Raw genomic sequence first — 15,689 nt, forward strand, 5'->3', positions numbered from 1 at the left:
GGCAGACAGCCTCATCTTTCTTCCTCAGAGGAGCTGGTGGGTGTGAACCACCCACTTCGTGATTGGCCTTGCTTCCCCCCACCTCCCCACCCCAGGTCCGGAAAATGCTGTCTCTGACCGCCCTTGTCTCACTCCTTTAAGTGGGAGGTCTCTGAATGTTCTTTCTCTGACAGGTGTCCACCTTGCCCAGGCTACAGATTTCCCAGACTCCATTGCTCCCCCAGAGCTCTTTCTTTGTCTCGGTGGGTTTTGTTCATTTTCTTAGCTTTCTGTTCTTTATTTCCTTCCACTTTTCCATATGGTTTTCCCTGATTCTAGTTTTTTACTTTGTTCATGTGGCTGCTTTCTTCATCAACAAGCATTTAGGGGGAACTAACACTCTCTCTCTGATGGACTAGAGAAGTAACTGTCTCTGGAAGTAACTGTCTACCCAGAAGGCAGCCTAGCCCAGCCCCCTGGAGTCCATCAGTCTGCTGCTAGTCCTGAAGTCCTCTCCAGACTCATGCAGCCACGTGCTGGGGATGCAGATGGGGATGCAGGGGGCAGGAGGCTCACCGGTCAGCGAGGGAAGAGTCCTGGGGACCTGAGACTATGGATAGGGTGAACTGCCTTTGAAGGGTTGTAGCTGAGCCCCAGCCTTGATACATCATATTTTTATTTCTGCTCCCCGTCTTGATGTCATGGTGACCTGTGAGTTCTCTAGACGTGGTGGTAACTTTCTAAATGATGAGGGTGTGGTAGACGGCCCTTCTGCATGGGGGTCCAGCTGAAATGTGCGTGCTCAGCCGGTGCTGTCTTCTTGGCTCTCCGTTGAGGTTTGCTGGGGTGGCTGGTGAGGCGGAGTGTTTTGTGAGTGGCCTGCGTGGTGTCCGAGGACCCAGTATGTCCTGCAGTCTCAACCTGCCCTGCACAGCAGCCCCTCGGTGCCGTGGACACATCGATCACCTCACTCACCTTGCCCCTTCCTTGGTCAACGCCCCAGCCCTTCCCTGGCCCCAGTCCTGGAGTTCCACACTGCGGGTCATTCCTCCCGCTTCTCAACAGCAAGAGGTGAGCGCTCTGTTAAAAGGGGCCTAGGGATTTGGAATTGGTCTCGTCTCCTGTCAGATTCCAACTTTCAGCACAGTAAATGCCTCTCCTTCTTGTCAGGATTAAAAAAAATACTTTATTGGCAGTTAATTCACATATCATACCGTTCAATCGCTAAGTCATGTTGAACGGTGCAACCATCATCCCAGGCGGCTTCAGAACTTTTTCTTCTTTCTTGTGGTTATTGTTGCCATAGCTCCCAGTTTCCCCCCAGCCTCCCCTGCCGTGTCCCCTGGTAATGATGAAGCCTGTGACTCTCTCTAAAGCTTTACTGTCCTGGACGTCATAGACAGAAACACACACACACACAACACCAATGACAAAATAGAACAGAGAAACCTCAATGGAAAAGAAAGCAGAAAATATTAAAAACTGGGTCGCAGATCAATCGATAAGGTGCTGCATTTTAACCCAAGCGCACCGCTGTGACGGTCTAGCCAGGCTGTTCGGCCCAAGGATGCCCTGTCCGATGTTATAATCGGAGAGCGGGATGCTGTGAAGAAGAATGAAGTACTCGGACTGCAGAGAAGCTCAGTAGCAATCTGCGGTGAGCAGATGCACAGCCTCGCTTGCTGCAAGTGAAGAAGACTTGAAGCACCTACTGATGAATGTCAACGAGAAAAAACTTCGAGATGGAGTATGTCTCCATGTGAAGAAAGCAAAAATCCTCACAGTCGGACCAACAGACAACATCATGATCGGCGGAGGGATTATTGGAGGTGACCCGGAGGGATTATTGGAGGTGTCCCGGATTTCTTTGTGCTTGGGCCGTACAACCAGTGTTCCTAGGTGCAGCAGTCAAGAGCTCAAGCGATGTCTCGTGTGGGGCACATCTGCTGCCCAGGATCTCACGTTGGGGACTGGCCCACAGTCATGGCATTTTCAGTATCTGCGTGTGCCTGTGAAAGACGGACAATGAATAAAGAAGACAGGAGAAGACTGTGTGCATTTGTGTTGGAGTTGACGAAGATGACTGAAGGTACCATGGACTGTCAGAGCAAACCAGTCTGTCTGGAGGAAGTACAGCCAGAAGGCTCCTTCGAAGTAAGGATGGGAGACTCTGTCTTACTCCGGGTAGACCAGAGAAACAAATTCATAGACACTCAGCTGTGGATAAGGAGCTTTATATCAAAGAGCAATTGTACATTGAGAAAACACCCCAACCCTGTCCAGATCAAGTCTATGTGTCTGATATTACCCCATAGGTCGATACTAGTCCATACATTCCTCTTTAGATTCATGCAGCCATGCAATGACGCTGAATGCTGGAAGATCGCAGGCCAGTGGGTGGAAAGTCTTGTGGATCCAGTGGAGGTGGAAGCATCTTGGTGCTGGCGTGGCTGTGCACGTGGCTCCTCCAGCTCCAGGGTTCTGGCTCCATCAGCATAGCTCCATGCGATTTGTCAACAGGAATGGCTTCCAGGGTGAGTGTGTAGCTGGCCTCTAGTGAGCTATTTATCTCTGATAAGTCTCCAAACGGGGGCATCAAGCTGTGACCTGATTGATAGGCTAGACTCTACCCCTTCCTCAAGTTGACCGCATGTACTTGGGACACTTCATCCAGAGGGGTCAGTCCCTAGGGGAGGACATCGTGCTTGGTCCAGTGGAGGGTCAGCAACAAGAGGAAAGCCTTCCTTGAGATGGTTGACACAGTAGCGGTGGCCATGGGCCCAGACATAGTCACAATTGCGAAGATGACCCAGGGGGACCCCGGTGTCTCACCCTGTTGTCCACAGGGTCATGACGAGTCAGGGGCACCTCGCAGCAGCAACAACAGTGACAATGCCAGCTAGCGTCTTTTGTTGATGGCTGGCTGGTGTGCCTGGCTCCCTTCTGACCCTCTCAGCCCATGCCCTTGGGCTTTTTGTTCGACTCCTTCGGCTGCGGCAGAGCCGCTGGGAAGATTCCAATTTGTAGCGTGTTTGGTTCTCTCACCAATGAGCGGAACTAATCTGGAGCCGAGTCGCTGTCACTGTTTGGTGCTGGTGGACAGGGACTCTGCACAACAGCACGAAACGCCGTCCTCACAGACGTTATGTCTCTGAGCCCACGGTTGTAGCCACTGTGTCCACCCACCTCCTCCAGGGCCTTCCTCGGTTCAGCTGACCCCACACTTCACCGAGTGCGACAGATGTCCTTCTCCAGGGACGCGTCTCTCCTGACAACATGCCCAAAGCACACACGGTGACGTCCCGCCATCCTTGCATTTCAAGAGCATTCTGGCTGCACTTCTGCCAAGATAGAGTTGGTTCTCCCTTCCATATCTGTCCCCAACGTCATCATATTTCACATGTACCGATTCTTCTGGCTCCCTTCCTCACTGGCCAGTTTCCACAGGCATAGAGAGTCCTGCTCTCCCTCCCTCTCTTACACACACGCACGCATGCACGCACGCACACACGCACGCACACAGGCACGCACGCACGCACAGTCACGCACGCACAGTCACGCACGCACGCACGCACACACGCACGCATGCACACATGCAGTTGGAATAGCCCAGCTGTGGAATGGCCCCAGCTTGAACTTTCCACAGCTGTAACAGCAACATTTGAAACAAACAAACAAACAAACAAACAAACAAACCCTGCTTAGTGTTGGTGGTAACTTCGCACAAATCGAACTGAAAATCTGATTTGGAGAAAACCCTGTCCGGGCTGGGAGTGAGCCATGCTGAGGACGTTCAAGGGGACACCCCGTCTTGGTGACGCTCCTGCTCAGCCAGCATCGGTGCTTGCATTGGTGCGTTCAATCTTTCGTGGCTGGTCAGCACTGGGTTTTGTAAAGTATCGAATCCGCGGCTCCCTGGGATGCCAGTGGTGCCGGATTAAAGCTCAGAGGAGCTGGGGGAACGACTATAGGTAAGGTGACCAGACATGCCGCTTTTGGTGGGACAGTCCCGATTTTTAACACTTTTTCCTGCGTCCCGCGGCGTTTTTAAAAAGTCCTGATTTTTTGGAAGAATGCACGACAAGCTAGGGTATACGCTATTTCGCCAGGGTATGAGTTTTATCAGTTTCACCAATGTTAAAATCTGGTCACCTTACTATAGTGTGAAAGAGAGAAACCGATGTGGAATTGCGCCGCCGCGTGTCTGATTTGTCGGCTGACTACAACGTGGCTAAGTCAACAGGAGCAATTGGTCCACGTTTATGGAAAAACGTGTGGAAAGCCGCTAGCCCAGGGAAAGGCGTGACCCATGAACCAGGAAGCAAAGGACCCAGGCCCCAAAGTTACTGTAGCTTTGGGGAAGTCAGAAGCAGCTCTCGCCACATGATGTTTCCGTCGGAGAATGAGCGCTTCGTGCCCTGATGACCGTCATCTATCACCCTTGGCTGATGGCTGCTGTGGGAGGGCCGGATTTGGGGGAGGTGGTCAGCGTTGGCAGACCATAGAGAGGGACAGGACAGGGCCTCCCGTGGGCCTTTCCCGGGTCCCTGGGCGGTGCCAGCTCTTGGGCGTTGCCTGCTAAAAGGGTGGTGATGTGAACCCACCTGGGAAACGCCTTGGCACCGCCCAGTGGAGTGTGGCGGGGGTCGTGGGGGTGGGTCGGACTCTTCCAGCTTGATAACCCTGTCGGTTTTCAAAACCTGCCGCCCAGGGAACCACTGACCTTTCTCTGTGCACTTGAGCTAAGGGACCACTGCACAAAAAAAGAGAGAGAGAAAAAAAAAGAAGCAGCTCTCTGGCGATAGTGCAGTGATCCTCTATCCATCCCAGGCGCGCCCACATGCATATTGTTTTTGCGGGTCATCACGATGCTTTCATGATGCTCAGTTTGTAACCGAGAAAACACATCCCGCATATCAGATATTTATAAGACGATTCATAACAGTAGCAAAATTACAGTGTTGAAGTAGCAACGAAACTAATGTCATGGTTGGGGGTCCCCACCACACGAGGCGCTGTATGAAAGGGTCGTGGCACGAGGAAGGTGGAGAGCTGCTGTGATAGTGTAGCCGAGACGGTGAAGTGCCAGGGTGCTGTGTACAGCGCCTGAGGCATGGGTGCCAGTCCAGGTGGAGCCAATAAACTCCTGGCCGGATTTGCTGAAGACAGGGGGGCTGCGGGTCTTCTTCCCCAGGAAGTGTTAAACTGTGATGAAACCAGAGTTTTTTTGGGGGAAAATGGCCCAGTAGGACCTTCCTTACTAAACAGGAAAAGGTGTTGCTGGGCCACCAGCCAATGAAAGGAAAGACAGGCTCACTTGTCTCTCTGCCAACGTGTGCAAAGTACACGGATGCAGGTGCATGTTGTGCAGGGCTTGCAGTGAAGCCCGTGCTCAGGGACCATTTCGAAAACCCACGGGTTTTAAGCAACAGAGCATAATAAAAAATAAATCAATTTAATTTACGGTGTTGGTTCTCCCCTCTGCCCCCCACTATTTAATGTACTGTAGTTATTGCGTTTAGATGCTTTAAGGCAGTGGTTCTCAACCTTCCTCATGCCACGACCCTTTCATACAGTTCCTCTTGTGGTGGTGACCCCCAGCCATAACATTATTCTCGGTGCTACTTCATCACTGTCATTTTGCTGCTGTTATGAATCAGGCAACCCCTGTGAAAAGGTCATTTGACCCCCAAAGGGGTCGCAACCCACAGGTTGAGAACCGCTGCTTTAGGGCATAGTTCCACAACCTAGGGCGGTGAACTTTGTGTCTTAGTCCCGTGGAGAGGTGACACGTGGGACTGCGATCTGAGTGGTCGGCAGTTCGAAACCATGGCGGCTCCGAGGGAGAAAGACTGGGCTTTCTACTCCTGTCAACAGTCATGATCTCAGAAACCCACAGGACTCACTGTGAGCCGGTGTTGACTGATGGCCGTGAGTTTGTTGGTCTGTACATATTTCACCCCGATTGTGCCTTGCTGCCACGGCGGGGAGTTCTTTTAGATGGCGCGCCCCCCACCCCCCAATCCCTTGTGTGGCTCTAGTCTGAGTCTCCAGGTGCTACTGTAGTGGAAACACACAGGTGTTGGCTTTAACCTGGAGACAGGATTTTTTTCCTTTTTCTTAAAGAGCAATTTCCATTTTGCTGCTTTCAGCCTCTTCTCTTCACACAGGCTTTGGAGGAGGTCGGGGGCAGCACCTGCAGGTCTAAATCGGGGTGGCGGTGGGGATGTGTGTTTGTTCAGTCCTTCGGGGTTCCCTGTGACCGGCTCCCGACCATCCCCCCCTTGTGCGTGGTACAATTCCCACGATCATGTGGCTTCATGGATGGCTTGGGAAGCATGCGTGCGTCGAAGACCCTCCCCTCGGAAATGTGTCTGCGTCGGCTGTGGCCTCCACTGCTTCTGAAGGAGCTGCTTCAGGGCGGTGTCTTCGGGTCGCAGAAGGCGCCGGGCGTGCAGCGAATGGGGCCGTGGCCTTTCTTGGCCCCAGTTGTTTTGCTTTGCCATCTCAGACGGGAGAGAAAGCTGCAGACAGGGTTTGTCCACAGTTTGGGGGCGGCTGGATTTCCCATCGGGGAAGTTGTTCTTTGTCTATTTCTGCTTTCCAAACGATTTCAACTCCGAGTGACTCGGGCAGAGGAGACGTGCTCCAAAGGGTTTCCGAGACTAATCCTTGGAGAAGCCGGCCGCCTCGTCTTTCTCCCTTGGAGCAGCGGCTGGGTTCAAACTGCTGACCTCTCCATTAGCAGTTCAGCGTTTCAGCCACTGCCGCTCACGGGGACCACCTCGTTTCCGCTCCTAGTGGCCTGCGGCGCTTGGAGAACCACTTGCCCCTGTCCTGGTCCCCAGGGAGTCATGTCTCGCTGGCTTCTCCTGTCTCTGGGCCCCCAGCACAGCCTCCAGCCCACACAGAAAAGTACTTTCAGACAGGCTCACAGCCTCAGGTCTGGGGGCTCGGGCTCCAATTCCAGTTTGGGTTTTCTCGGGTGGGGGGGGGGGCGCACAATGAATCCATAACAGACAGCACACACTGTGTTCCTAACACCAGTGGCCGCTCCATGCACGCCACATGCATTTCTAATCACAGACGCTTCAGTGTCATTAGTGCCCCACCTGTCCCTCCCAGACTCTCACTCCGAGTTTCCCGCGGCCATGGCAGGGGCTCCAGCACCTGGGCCCCACCCTGCTTGCCTCCCCCCACCTGACTCATGCTTGTTTCCGTGGACAGCCAGCACCTGCTGCCGTCCCCACGTGCTGACCAACACCCCTGCCCCTTGCTCGCTGCCCACCTGGGCCCTTGGCGGTGCCGTTTCCTTCAGAAGGTCTTTTCCAGAGCACCTGATAGCTGGGGGCTCTCGTTGGTTCCCTTCCCTGAAAACAGCGTTCATTTGCTTCCAGTTAAAAATGGCCTTTGGGCTGCATGCAGCCTTCTGGGGTGATAATTATTTATGCGTTTTCTAATTTGTTGTTTTCTGGGCCGGTGAGCTGTCTTTCAATGTCTGCATCAGCAGGCGTGGGTGTGGAGCAGTGAGACCTTTTCCCGAGGAGTTGGGTTTACGGATTTGACGAGGGACCATGGCCCCGTCATTGTCAGTCGACTGACACAATGTGCTTATGTTCTCTCACCCCTCGCTGTCATCACACCCCACATTTAAAATCTGTGGGGGATGCTTTGCATGTTTCTAAAGCCCCTTAATCCTTTTGCCACCGAGGTTTTGCTTTTCAGATTTTGTACTTCTTTTTTTTTTGCTCAGAGAACCAGCTCCACGTGTTTGTCAGGTGTGGTGGATTCAGACGGGTGTGGGCTGCGTAGGTCTCGTTGGTCCCTGGGGGTGGGGGGGTCGGTAGGATGAAATAAGGAAACAGGGTTCACTGGGATCATAATTAACCCTGCGCAGCCCCCTCCCACTCACACATAACTATAGCAGCAACTCGCTGCCCTGAGTCCACGCCGACTCACAGCGACCCTGTAGGGCAGACGGGACCGCCCCTGGGGGTTTCCTGTCACTCTTTACAGGAGCCCGGCTCAGAACGGTCTTGGGCGGTGCTCGGGCACTATCTAGTGCTTCTGGTCTCTGGCTGACATGGCCGTGGCTTGTCTAGCATAGCTCTGTAGATAAGGGGCTTCTCTGACACTGCGGTTTTCTTCTTTCTCTTTTGCGTCTGGCCGATAGAAGCCAATATTAAGGTGACCAGACATCTCGCTTTGGGTGGGACAATCCTGGTTTTTAGCAATTTGTCCCACATCCTGCAGCATTTTAAAAAGTCCCGATTTTTGGAAAGAATGAACAACAAGCTAGGGTAGACGGTTTTCGGCTGCCATGTGGCTATTTCGCCAGGACATGAGTTTTATCAATGGTGTCCTACTTTGCCAGTGTTACAATCTGGTCGCCTTACAAATAGTTGCATCTTAGATGGCTGCTTGCAAGCTTTGAAGAGTCCCCAGAGTGCAGAACCTGACCTTTGGGACCTGGATGATGGCGACTGACTGGGTCACTCCGTGTGATGAAGATCCCGAGCCAGCAAACCCAGAGAAGTCCTCTCAACGTGTTTGGTCTGAGATGTTCCATAATGGTGTCCTCTGAGGGCACAGGTGTGTGAAAACAGACCAGTCCTGGAATTGGACATCCAGAATGTTCCTTAAAGGCGACGATGGAGGGACTTCACCTCATGGTGCTCTGTTTGTTGAGGCGGACTAGAGAAACAGATCCAGGACACTCATATGTGTGTAAGAGAGCACTTTAGGTCAAAAAGTACTTGTACATTAAGAAAACATCCCAGCCCAGTCCAGAGCAAGTCCATAAGTCTGATATTAGTCCATATGTCCGATACCAGTCTATAAGTTTCTCTTCAGACTCACACAACATATGCAATGAAAGATCACAGGCAGTGGGTGGAAAGTCTTGTGGATCCAGTGGTGGTGGAAGCATCTCAGCGCTGGTGAGGAGCTCCACGTGGCGCCTCCAGCTCCAGGGCTCTGGCTCCATCAGCACAGCTACTTGTGTCTTGTCAACAGGAAGACGAAGCAGAGTGTCCGTGCCCTGCCTCCAGCGAGCGGTTTACCTCCTCCACGCCTCCAAATGAGGTCATCAAGCTGCCACCTGATTGACAGGCTAGACTCCACCTCTTCTTAAGTTGACAGGAGATGACGTAGCTGCCACATATGCGTTGGACATGCTATCAGGCAATGCCAGTCCTTGGAGAAGGACCCCATGCTTGGTGAAGTCGAGGGGCAGTGAAGCAAGAGGGAGAGCCTCAATGAGATGGACGGACACAGTGGCTGCAACTTCGGGCTCAGACATGGGGACAGCTGTGAGGATGGTCCCTACGGGCTGGAACCGGCTCGATGGCCCCTAACAACAACAACACGTACACCCGCGCATCCACATGCGAATAGATAGCTCTATCTGTGCACGCCTGTCTCCATTCATGTATACATGGTGGGCCACCAAAGGCTTGTATGGAAAACTCCATGATCTTTTCACCCTTTTTTCTGAGACCTGCACGGGACATTGTGTGCCTAGGTCGCGCTGTGCTCAGTACACCCACTTTTGCCTGTCCCCAGGAACAATAGGCCTCTGTGCTCTGGAGTCCCCGAGGGCCAGTGAGTGAACCATGGGGCTGCTGACTGCAGGGCGGTGGTTTGAACCTAGCAGCCACCCCAGGGGGCGGGGAGAGGAGGCGATCTGCTTCTGTAGAGAGATCTACAGCCTCAGGAAGGCCCTGGAACAGTCCTGTCAGCCTGGTATGGTCCCTGCGAGCTGGGTAGACTCAGTGGCAGTGGGAGTGGTTCTGCTTGATCTAGAAGGTGGTTCACCCCACTTCTTGGAACCACCAGCAAACATAGGTCTCCGTGTAATTCTGTCCTCCAGGTCTCATGTTATGCTTGCCTCAGGGACTCACCACGGTTCGTTCAGGGTCTGTAACGTTCTACTGGAATCTGTGCCATCCTGTTTCCCTTACCCATTCACCTCTTGGGAGTTCTGCTCTGTCCGGCAGGGTCACGATGAGTCGGGACCAACGCGATGGCAGTGTGTGTGTGTGTGTGTGTGTGTGTGTGTGTTCATCTGTTGATGGGCATGTGTGTCATCTCCCTTTCTTATCACCATTGTGAATAATGAGGCAACGAACACGGGTGTGTGTCTGATTTCTCCAGAGCTGCCGGAACAGAGACCAGCAGTGGTGGTGTAGACAGACAGAAATCTACTCCCTCATGGTTTAGGAGTCTACCCATCTCTCTCTCTCTGGGCTCTGTGGGGGAAGGTCCTTGTCCCCTTTCTGGGAGAACCACACATGTTTGACGTCAGTCTTCCTCGGGTCTAGCAGCTTCTCAGTTCAGGGGCCTTGAGTCCCAAGGACTAGTTCTTTCTTGTCTCTTGGAGGAAGTCAGGCCCCTCAGCTTTCTCCCGGATTGCTGAAGCACCTCACACCTCATACCTCACACGATTGACTTAAAAAACAGCCCAAGTTGGGCCACACCGACCTATTAACCCAACTGGCACTCAGCTACCTCATTAACCTCACATGGAATGATGGTGCCAGAGTGTAACGTGGGGGATGATTACATACTACTAAGAATCCTGACCTAGCCAAGTTGGCAGACACACACACACACACACACACACACACACAATTCAGTCTCTGTGTGTGTGTAGATAATTCAGTCCATACTAGTGGGCATACACACACATACACACTATATATATATAAATTATATATATATAATTTCAGTCCATACTCGTGTGCATGTATGCATATATAATTCAGTCTGTACTAGTGTGCACGTGTCTGTCTGTGGGACTGTAAAACAATGCAATCATTATGACAATGGTATCTGGCATTTCATCCCAAACCTAGAATTAGAAGCCTATTGCTGAGGACCCAGCCATCCACCTCCAAGCACACAAGCCCTTGGCCCTGGGGTCCATCCTGACTTCATGCGGCCTTCCAGGACAGGTTAGCACTTCCCTTGGGGTTTCTGAGACTCCCACCTATTTCTAGGTTTTGGAGAGAACACCTGTCATTTTCCAGCCTGTCTGTTATCTTTGTGCGACATCTCCACCAGCCACGAGCAAGGGCTCCAGGCTCCCCACGTCAGAGCCCAGCCTTGAGCCCAGCGCCATGCTGGCCTGGGGGAGACAGCCCCTCCTGGTGGCCCTGCTTTGCATCCGGGAGTGACTTGGTCTCCCCCTGGCAGGGGCTTTGGTTTCCTCATCTCCTCTGTGAAGTGCTCTTGAGACATGGGCTGCTCATCTCTCTGTTAGTGATCTCTTTAGGGCTGAGGAATGAGGAATCTGGAAGGTTCGTCTTATCATTGTTACACATCTCCTCTCGAGAAACGAAATCAACACCAACCACCGCCACCAAACTTTATTACGACAGGACTTCAGGTGTGAGCGATGCCCCAGCGCTGTTCTTTTAGGATAATCGTTAAACCGTAAACAAAGAACATCCCCCACCCCCACCAGGTCTTTTCTGAGGGCAACATAGGTTTTATTCGACAGGAGTGAGGGGCCACAGGAGCTCTGTGCTCTTATGAGAACTGTCTTGGGGGCCTGATGGGGTAGCAGAGACTGGAGGAGAGAGAGGTCCGCTGGGAAGTTTAAGGGACAGTGGCTGTATGTCAATGGGGGGGGGGGTCCGCCCTCTTGCAGCCCTCGCAGGAGCCACAGCCTCCCTGCAGCTCCCACTGCAAAAAGAGAGTGAGAATGGCCATCCCGCTGAGAGGAAGCCGTCAGAACCACTGGGCGGTGAAACGGAGACGCTGGTGAGGGAGGGAGTGGGCGCCTTGTGGTGCATCTTCTCCATGAGGCCGGAGATCCATGAGTGAAGGGAAATGTCCACGGGCGGTTCTGTCCCCTCTTGTGTGTCTTTCTTGTATTGGGCGATGTATTCGTTGCGACCACACCTGCTTGCTTTTGCTCAGGGGAGCACCTCTGAGCTTTGCCGGGAGAAGAGCCCCTACTCACTGGACGTTTTCAAAGCAAATAAGCAACGAGACTCAGCTTTCCACAGTTCCTTCCCCGGATATCCTGCAGAGTCAATGGCACGGTCCTGGGTGAATGTCCTAGACTGTCTGAGTGGACTTCTCAGCATGGACAGGCCACCTGGCCCAGAGAAGGCACTGACCAGCCACCCACTACCCAGGAAAGATGTTGGGAGACAGAACTGCACCAAGCCCAGGGTGGGTTTGCAGAGAGAGGGAACGCTTTATTGAAAGGACAAGAGGGGGGAAGCATGTATCATGTCGGCAGGCTGTGGGGAGGTCAGAGGGTCTGGTTGCAGGGCCAGGGCTCAGGAGTTGAGAAGTCACATGGAAAGAGCTTGTCCAGTTGCTCAGCAATGCAGGCCTGGTGTGTCCGGGTCAGACCTCACATCCCGGTCACCCCGGGAAGAGGCAGAGAACTAGCCAGGTGTGACTTGGAAGGGCTATGGTGATGGTCGGCAGGGGTTGCTTCTCAGCAGTGCACCTCCAAAGTCTAGGAAATGACCTTCTCCAGATTGAGCTGGGAAAAATAGCTGGGGAGGCCAGGTAGGGGTAGGTCTAGAACTGAGCCACAGAGGGATGCCTGAGCACCCACCAAAGTAGAAGAAAGTTGTAGAAGGTTGTGTGGAAGGAGCTGACTCAGGAAGACCACGAGGACTTGGGTTTTAGAAAACTGAGGAATCTCAGCACTTGAGGGCCCATCTCAGATCTTGCACTGGCAGCAGATGGGGGCACAGCAGCTAGACTGGCAGCAGGACTGCCCACAGCCTGAGGAGCAGCAGCAAGGTTTGCAGCAGCCGGACTGGCAGCAGGACTGTCCACATCCTGAAGAGGAGCAGCAAGGTTTGCAGCAGTTAGACTGGCAGCAGCAGGGCTTACAACAGTTAGACTGGCAGCAGGACTGCCCACAGCCTGAGGAGCAGCAGCAAGGTTTGCAGCAGCTAGACTGGCAGCCCCCACAGGAGCTACATCCCCCCTTGCAGCCCCCACAGGAGCCACATCCCCCCTTGCTTCCCCCGCAGGAGCCACATCCCCCCTTGCTTCCCCCACAGGAGCCACAGCCCCCCTTGCAGCCCCCACAGGAGCCACAACCCCCCTTGCAGCCCCCACAGGAGCCACATCCCCCCTTGCTTCCCCCGCAGGAGCCACATCCCCCCTTGCTTCCCCCACAGGAGCCACAGCCCCCCTTGCAGCCCCCACAGGAGCCACATCCCCCCTTGCAGCCCCCACAGGAGCCACATCCCCCCTTGCAGCCCCCACAGGAGCCACATCCCCCCTTGCAGCCCCCACAGGAGTCACAGCTGGAGCAAGAGCAGGCAGGCACACAGCAGCACACGGGTTTGCAGCAGCACACGGGCTTGCAGCAGCACACGGGCACACAGCAGCTCGAGCCACAGCCCCCACAGCCTCCACAGCCACCACAGGCAGAGCCACAGCCCCCACAGCTTCCACAGCCAGAGCCACAGCCGGAGCCACAGCCCCCACAGCCCCCACAGGAGCCACAGCCCCCACAGCCCCCACATCCAGAGCCACAGCCGGAGCCACAGCCCCCACAGCCTCCGGAGCAGCCACAGCAGCCCATGATCCTGGTGGGTGGAGGACGAGTTTGGTCAGAGGAGCAGGTGGAGAGGAAGGAGTTCAAGTGCGGAGTCTTCTATGTCAAGCACCCTTATATCCCTGCAGTAGTACATTTGGGGCACATGACGCCTTCTTGTGACTTCCCTGATAGTCTTTTTCCGTAAATTTCCTCTCCCTAGGGACCCTCCATGGCTCAGAGTATGCTATTTCTTTGCTTGCTAAATGTATCCTCTTCCTCTTTGGCTTCGTCCTGGGTCATTAGCCCCTCAGGGCCAGGCTGCCGTGTGTCCCCTCAGGAGTCTAAGACAGCTGCTCACCTGCTCTTGCGGCTACAGGTGACCTACAGGTGACAGCATTTCCCCTTTCCCTACTGCCGGGCCCTTAGACCTCCTGCCACCCAGGACCCTCCACTGCTGGCTTTTCACAGGAAAGCTTGCTCTTTGCTGGAAACAATGTAGCTAACACCAAAGAAAGAGAGAACCCCCCCCCCGCCCCCGTTTGCTGTGTCGCCATGACACTGGGGTGGATTTCTACAAGCACCAGTGTGGCATAGCGGCATAGCACCAGGGAGGACACCGGCGACCTCAACGGTGTCATTCCGCTTGGATCAGCTGACGACATTCCCGAAGCAACAGTCAGGGAAGCAAGTGACACCCTGCCTCGGGCGAGCCTGCCACAAGAGTTCTTGAAAGTTCTGCAGAAGCAACGCCGGCTTCGGTACTGCTGACCGCCTGTGGTCTTTCCATTGCTGTTGCACGCCTCGCTGGACAAGGGACCAGAGAGGAAAGGCGGGGACCCGTTTGAAGGGCAATGTTGTGAAGACAGGCCATGCGGGTGCTTCCTGGGACGGACCACGGTGTCATCGCCACCACAGCCTTGGGGGGAGATTTGGCTCTCATTCTTTCGCGTTAGCTACATTGTTTTCCGAAAAGACCAGGCTGGCCTGTGAAAATCTAGCAGTGAAGGTTCCCGGCCAGGTACTGTTGAGGGTCCCACTGAGGCCACCCCTCAATCCTGGCCTGCTCTGTGCCCCGTTGCTGCAGCTGGGGTGCCAATCCAGCTCGTTGAGGAGCCTTCTGACTGGACGTCTCCCCACCAGATCTGCCCATCTTCGGCGCTCCCGGTCCTCTCAGCATTCCTTGCCAGCCACCTGGTCGTTGTCCGAATGCACCCATCCCCCTCGCGTCTGCCATCTTCACGGTCCGGCGGGAAACCCCATGGGTTGGGTCGGACTCAGAGGGGCATGTTTGTTGTGAAACACTTACCTCTGATGTGTTTTGTCGTTGCGGGCAGCCTTCGGGAATCTTTGTCATGAGTTTTTGTCTGTTTCGCGGTACATGAGACCCAGCAGTGGTGAACCTATAAAGACAGACATGAGGACAAGGGTTCCCATGGGACCCGGCGGGGAGGAGGGGTGGGGCAGCGGGGAGCTGACCTCAAGGAGTTCCAGGAAGGAGGGAAATACTGTGAAACGAATTGTGGTCCCAACTCTTGATGGGATTGAACTATGGAATGATATGACATCTGGATTTGCTCCTAAATAATTAGTTGGGGGTGGGAATGGGGGAAGAAATCTTTTACAGCTGATTTGCCACTGCAGTATATGGTTTGATGTCTCTTTTTATTCTTAAAAATGGCTTGTTTTTATTGTGAATTGGCGAAGGTTTACAGAGCAGGCCACGAGTTTCACCTTCATCCAATCTTGCACTGGGGCTCACTGCATTCCTGGGGGCCCCTTCACTTGTCCCGCTTCCTCTCTGTTTCCTGCTCACATTGCTTCTTCTTTGCCCTTTGCCCTTGGGTAGTGGTGTCATGGTGATGTTAAATGGCTGGCCATTCTAAGGTGTTTACCCCTCCTGTGGGATTGTCCCGCTCTGGAGATCTGTCTATTATTAATACTTTAAAAATAATTGTATTGGGGGCCTGTACAACTCTTATCACAATCCATACATACTCCATTGTTAGATCTGTCTATTATTTGGCTGAAAGTGGAGGTAGGAAGGTGAGTTCGCTTTCAGCATTGGGGGATGACCAAGGGCCAGAGTCTTACCCCAGCCTCTATCTGACCAGCAAGGTAGGTCTTTTTATGTGTGTGTGTAATACTTTTGAGTTTTGTTCTACACGTCCCCCCCCATTCTATGCAGGAG

The 15,689-nt window shown here is 53.7% G+C and overlaps 1 non-coding gene across 1 annotated transcript; it reads left to right on the top strand.

Moving 5' to 3' along the window:
* Positions 1-4,357: 4,357 nt before the first annotated feature.
* LOC142447593 (small nucleolar RNA SNORD83) lies at positions 4,358-4,433 on the top strand. The gene has a single exon (XR_012784266.1). It is a non-coding gene; the product is annotated as a small nucleolar RNA SNORD83 (small nucleolar RNA).
* The last annotated feature ends 11,256 nt before the right edge of the window (positions 4,434-15,689 follow it).

This window comes from Tenrec ecaudatus, chromosome 4 (genome assembly GCF_050624435.1).
Source record: "Tenrec ecaudatus isolate mTenEca1 chromosome 4, mTenEca1.hap1, whole genome shotgun sequence".
In the NCBI taxonomy this organism is placed as follows: domain Eukaryota; kingdom Metazoa; phylum Chordata; class Mammalia; order Afrosoricida; family Tenrecidae; genus Tenrec; species Tenrec ecaudatus.